Here is a 6000-nt window from a genome sequence, read left to right as displayed (position 1 = left end):
TGAGGATCTTTGCATCTGTGTTCATCAGGGATATCGGCCTGTAATTCTCTTTCTTTGTGGTATCTCTGTCTGCTTTTGGTATCAGTGTGATATTTGCTTCGTAGAAACTGTTTGGAAGTGTTTTTGATATTTCAATTTCGTGGAAAAGCTTAAAGAGCATTGGGAGTAAGTCCTCTTTAAAGATTTGGAAGAATTCACTAGTGAATCCATCCGGGCCAGGACTTTTGTGCTTGGGGAGACTTTTTATTACCATTTCAATTTCCTTGATGGTGATAGGTCTGTTCAGGTATTCCAGGTCTTCTTGGTTCAGCCTTGGGAGTCTGTAGGAGTCTAGGAATTTATCCATTTCCTCGAGGTTTTGATGTTCCGTGGCATAAAGCTTCTCAAAGTACTCCCTGAGGATCCTCTGAATTTCTGTGGTTTCTGTTGTAATGACCCCCTTTTCATTTCTGATTCGGTTTATTAGGGTTTTCTCTCTCCCTTTCTTTGTGAGTTTTGCTAGAGGCTTATCGATCTTGTTAATTTTCTCAAAGAACCAGCTCTTGGTTTCATTGATCTTTCGGATTGTTTTTTGGGTTTCCATCTCGTTAATCTCTGCTCTGAGTTTTATTATTTCCTTTCTCCTGTTCGGGTTGGAGCACTTCTTAACTGAATCACTGTGAATCACAAAGTTGCACAGATACTTATGATTGACTTTCAGGCATATATTGTTCCAACACCAATCCCTTCTCCAGTGTCTACTACCCTCTGCCCATGTCCCTAGCTTCCCTCCTATCCCCAGCCTGCCTCTGTGGTAGGCACTTTCCCCCTTCACTATAACACATTGTGCTAGTGTTTGCTTTCCTTATTGCCTTCACCTGTGTTCAGTGGCAAGCTTCGTACTGAAGTTCTCCTGCTCTTTGTTTCTATTGTCATTGGGTATTTGATATTCCTCTAGGAAGTTTCTTTATCTTCCACATAGAAGAGATCATTCTAAGTCTGTTCCTCTCCCTCTAACTGATTTCACTCAACATGATACTCTCCAGATTGTCTACGTTGCAGCAAATTGCAAATTGCATGGCTTTTTTTTTTTTTTGCTTTTTGGGTCACACCCAGCAATGCTCAGGGGTAACTCCTGACGCTGCACTCAGGATCACTCCTGGCGGTGCTCAGGGGACCATATGGGATGCAGGGAATCGAACCCGGGTCAGCCGCATGCAAGGAAAATATCCTACCCGCTGTGCTATAAAAAATTGCATGGCTTTATCTTTTCTTACAGCTAAGTAGTATTCCATTGTATCTATAAGCCATAGTTTCTTACTAGTCACCTGTTCCTGGGTTGTTTACATATTTGGCTGTTCATTGCAGTACCATGGTACTGCAGTGAACATAGAAATGTAGATGTCTTTTCTCCTGTGTGCTTTTGGGCCCTTGGGGTATATTCCTAGGAGTAGAATTCCTGGGTCATATGGAAGCTTGGTTCCTAGTTATTTTGAGGACTATCCATATTGTCTTCCAAAAAGGTTAGGCCGGTTGTCATTCCCTCTAGCAGTGAATGAGGGTGCCTTTCCCCCCATATCTTCACTAACACTGGCTGTTGTTGTTCTTTTTGATGAGTATCAGTCTCTGTGGTGTGAGGTGATAATTGTTGCTTTGATTTGCATATACCTGATGATTAGTGATATAGAGCATTTTTTTCATATTATTTTTGGCCATTCATATTTCTTCCTTGAGGAAGTTCATGTTCATCTCTTCTCCCAACTTTTGATAGGGTTGGATGTTTTTTCTTGTAGAGTTCTACCAGTGTTTTATGTATTTTAGATATTAAACCTTTGTCAGATGAGTTGTGGGCAAATAATTATCCCAAGCTGTGTTCTGTCTTTGGATTCTGATGATTCTTTCCTTTGTAGTGCAGAAGTCTCTTAGTTTAACATAGTCCAATTTGTTTATGTTTTACTTGCTTCGTGAGTAGTGTTTCATATTAAAGATGCCTCTAGCTTCAATTTTATGCAGAGTTCTGCCTATATTTCCCTCTATTTAACTTAAGAATTTGGGTCTGATATGTAGGTCTTTAATCCATTTTGATTTGATTTTTGTACATGGCATTGAAAAGAGGTCTGTGTTCATTTTTTTGCATGTGGCAAATCAATTTTCCCAGCACCATTTGTTGAAGAGGTTTTCCTTGCTCCACTTCAATTTTTCAGATCCTTTATCAAAGATTAACTGATGGGGGGCTGGAGTAATAGCACAGCGGGTAGAGTGTCCTTTTTGTATGGACACAGGAACACAGTTACTATTATGCTTTTGTAACTTGGGAGTTAATTGACTCCAAATAATATTAACTCCTGGACATCTGCTTTCTTGACTTAAGCCTCAGTTGCTCTTACTTCCTAGCACCCCAAAAGCAGGGTCCCGATGAGGGACTTAATGAACCCAGGGAAAGCTCTGAGCTACCCTGGCATCAAAAGGGGCCAGGCCAAGCACCATCATACTTAACTATAAGTTAAGAGCATGGTCATGGACAAATGGGGTTAGGAAGACTAACCTGGCCTGAGGGCTGCAGTATGGAATATATAGTGAGATGTCCTCAGGAAGAAACAAACTTTAAGTTTGATATATCTTTTACTGTGCTCATACAGAATGACATTACTAGAAATAATAATAATAAATAATAAGGCCCTCCTGTTGATCATCGATTTGCTCGAGCGGGCCCAGTAATGTCGCCATTGGAGACTTTGTTGTTACTGTGTTTGGCATATCGAACACATCATGGGGAGCTTGCCAGGCTCTGTCGTGCGGGCGAGTTACTCTCGGTAGCTTGCCGGGCTCTCCGAGAGGGGCAGAGGAATCGAACTCGGGTCGGCCATGTTGGCTGCGTGCAAGGCAAATGCCCTACCACTGTGCTATCGCTCCAGCCCTATTCGTAGATTTACTACAACTATTTAAGTGGATTACTAGCTGAGAAAAGAAGAAAGTGACACACCCTGGATGGGATCCTGCTCTTAAGCGGATCTCCTAGTAATCCGGAGAAATCTCCTTAGATGAGATTTTGTCCTTGAGTTAATCTTCCAGAGGAGTGGTCTTACCTCTCTTTGTTGATTTGTTAATGTTTAACCCACTTTTGTATCCCCACCCTACATGATTTCTATATAATCTAGATGTAAGAGTGGGCTGGGAGGCCGGAAGGAGAATAAGGGGGAGGCCAGAAGGAGAATGAGAGGGAAGCAAGAAGGAGAATGAGGGGGGATCTAGAGAGAGAAGCAGAAGGGGAATCAGAGGATAATGGAGAGGAGATTGGAATAAACCAGTTGATACCGACCAGCCTGGATCTCTGTTCCTTCCTTCGCCTACCCATTGCCTTTGGCCTCCCCAGGTTGGGGGAAGTGGAGACCACCGAACGCAAGTGGCAGGAGAGATAGAGTGTCATGGCCTTTGGAAGATGCACAGTGGGCCTACTCCACAATTTCTATCTATAGACCAGGTTTTCCTCAAAACAGGGCCTGTATTTGTTTTTGCTCTCCTTCTTTTTGGGGTTAATTAAATGGGAATGGTGTGAGTGGGTGGGGGCAATCATGCTTTTATTATTAAAGGAATTGTTTAATAAATGTTCCTCGTTTAGAATTCTACTTTGCTGCTAACGGAGCAACTCCAGCTTGATTTATATTACTGTTTTCAGGTCATGTCTATTGCTATCCTATTCCTCCTCAACATCTCTCTTAAAGTGAGTTTCTTGCAGATTTCAGATAAGGTGAGATCCGTGAATCTGAAACTCATTCACTGTATCTTTGGGAAACATGGATCGGACCATGTTCAAAGGAGTAAGAGGCAACAGATCTAGGAACACAGGGATAGACACAGAAGTAAAGGAGACAGAGAAATAAGCCCATGCAAATCAATGAACAGGGCACATGTACCCAGTTGGTGACCCAGTTGTCATGTTAAGCAGTGAAGGCATCAGGTGGGATTCCAACAGAGGGCTGCTGTTGCCTGAGACTTCCCAGCCTGCTCTGGAGATCATGCCCAAAGGAGTTCCAGGAGAACTCAGCTACTGAGGAAAAATGAGAGGCCGCAGAGATTAAGAAACGGCAGTAAAGACTCTGCTTTCGGAGAAACTGTGAAATTACAGAGGAATTGAGGCAACAAGTTTAGAAGGGGGAACTTTTGCAAGCCTGAGGTTGACAGTAAGGCTATGGAACCCATTTTATTCACACCTGGATTGTCTTAGAGTGTACCAGCGAATGGGAATTAAGAAAGTGCAACTCCAGACTTAGAATTTGGGCACAGGTGTCAGCCAGGAGATGCAGGAAAGTCATGACCACCATAATTGATCAATTTCATGGTTTGACTTTTGCTCAATGACCTGCCATTAATAGCAAGTGAGGATGGAATTTGCTAGAAGGTTAATTCTCAAGATTTCACTTTACTTTTACTCTATAGTATATGTGGTTACTGCACCTACAAAATATTTATGTACAAGTTTTTAAAAAAATAGTAGATATAGGGGACAAAGGGGAGTTCTCTGCCACAGAGGCAGGGTGGAATAGGGGGGAACGGGGGGATGGGAGGGATGCTGGGATCAGTGGTGGTGGAGAGTGGGCACTGGTGGAGGGATGGGTATTCGATCATTGTATAACTGAAACCCAAGTACAAAAATTTGTAAGTCTACAACTGTACCTCATGGTGTTTCACTAATAAAAATCTAAAAAAAAGGTGGATATAGCTTTAAGGGAAAATTCAAGTACACCACACTTAGGAGAAACTGGAATTCTACTATAAATATTTCTTGAGCATATACTATAGGGCACACATTGAGCTAAGCTAGTCTTAATTTCAAAATTCAGGAATACTGTAGTCAAGTGTGGAACAAAGAGCAGAAAAAAACTGGGTAAAATTTGACATTAGCAAATGCTAAATCACACCTGTGACAAGGATTATGAGGAGGTCCAGACCGCTATATAAATCTATATTAAGGGGATTAAGCTTTGCTGAAGACAGTTGGGAAATGATGGCTGAGAAGTACCCTGAATGATCAGAGGCAGTTTACAAAGGGAAGAGTGGTCCAAGCAGAGGTCTGTGGCATAGAGCATAAGGCATGGCACAATGGCCAGTGTAGACAGGGTGCAGAGATGACGGTCATTGGTCCAAAGTGCTGCTGCATAAAAATGGAGGGAGCAGGACATAGAGGGCCTCCCAGGCGCCGAAGTTTCATTAAAAGCAGATGGGAGACTTAGAGAATTTTCAAGTCAGGTGGCAGTGGGGGCACAGGTGTGGGAATGAGAAAGGTGAAAGAAGTCAAGGGGGATATGTGTGACTTGATCCTATCTAGAGATGACTGCGGCTGCTTGGGGATGAGCTAAAGGAAAAGATGCCATGTGGATTATGGCGGGGGAGCATTAGCTGATGCTGTGAAATCTTGGTGTTAGAGGTTGGATGCAGAGCTACGGAGTGAACCTGAGTAGAGCAGTTAGACCTAGAGATGGAAGTTTGAGAGGTAGCTGCAGAAAGCAGTAAAGATGCAGATGGTGGAGATGGCACTGCCTAGGCAGCGGAGGATTCTGCCACTGAACCACCCATGCCCTGATTGATGGCACTGCCTAGGGAGAGATCAAAGTACAGAAACAATGTCTCCCAAGCTGCCTCTTGTCACAAAGATCCCAGGGAAACCTCAGAGGGAACAGGCGTGGGTGTGGGTGCCACCTCTCGCATGGAGAGCGCATGGGGTGAGGGGAGACAGAGTGTGCCGGGGAGCGTGAGCTGGGGCACTAAGAGCAGAAACAGAAGCAGAACATCTAAGCTACTAGCAGGGAAGCAGAACCAAAAAGAGGAGGCGAGATGGAGAGTAAGATGGAAGAACATGGGAAAGAGGTTTTGGTGTTTGAGATGACTGAAACTGAGCAGTTTTTCATGACTGTGATCAAAACCTGTGCTTTGAGAAGAAATAGACTGTGAAGAGGAACCAATGTTTATTAAATCATTTCTCTGTGCCTCTCCTTAGCTGGTAATTGGTTTGAAGCCATGACA

The sequence above is a fragment of the Sorex fumeus genome, unplaced genomic scaffold, assembly GCF_029834395.1.
Source record: "Sorex fumeus unplaced genomic scaffold, SorFum_2.1 ptg000086l, whole genome shotgun sequence".
Taxonomy (NCBI): domain Eukaryota; kingdom Metazoa; phylum Chordata; class Mammalia; order Eulipotyphla; family Soricidae; genus Sorex; species Sorex fumeus.
The sequence above is the reverse complement of the archived record's forward strand: the minus strand, read 5'-3'. Positions refer to the sequence as shown.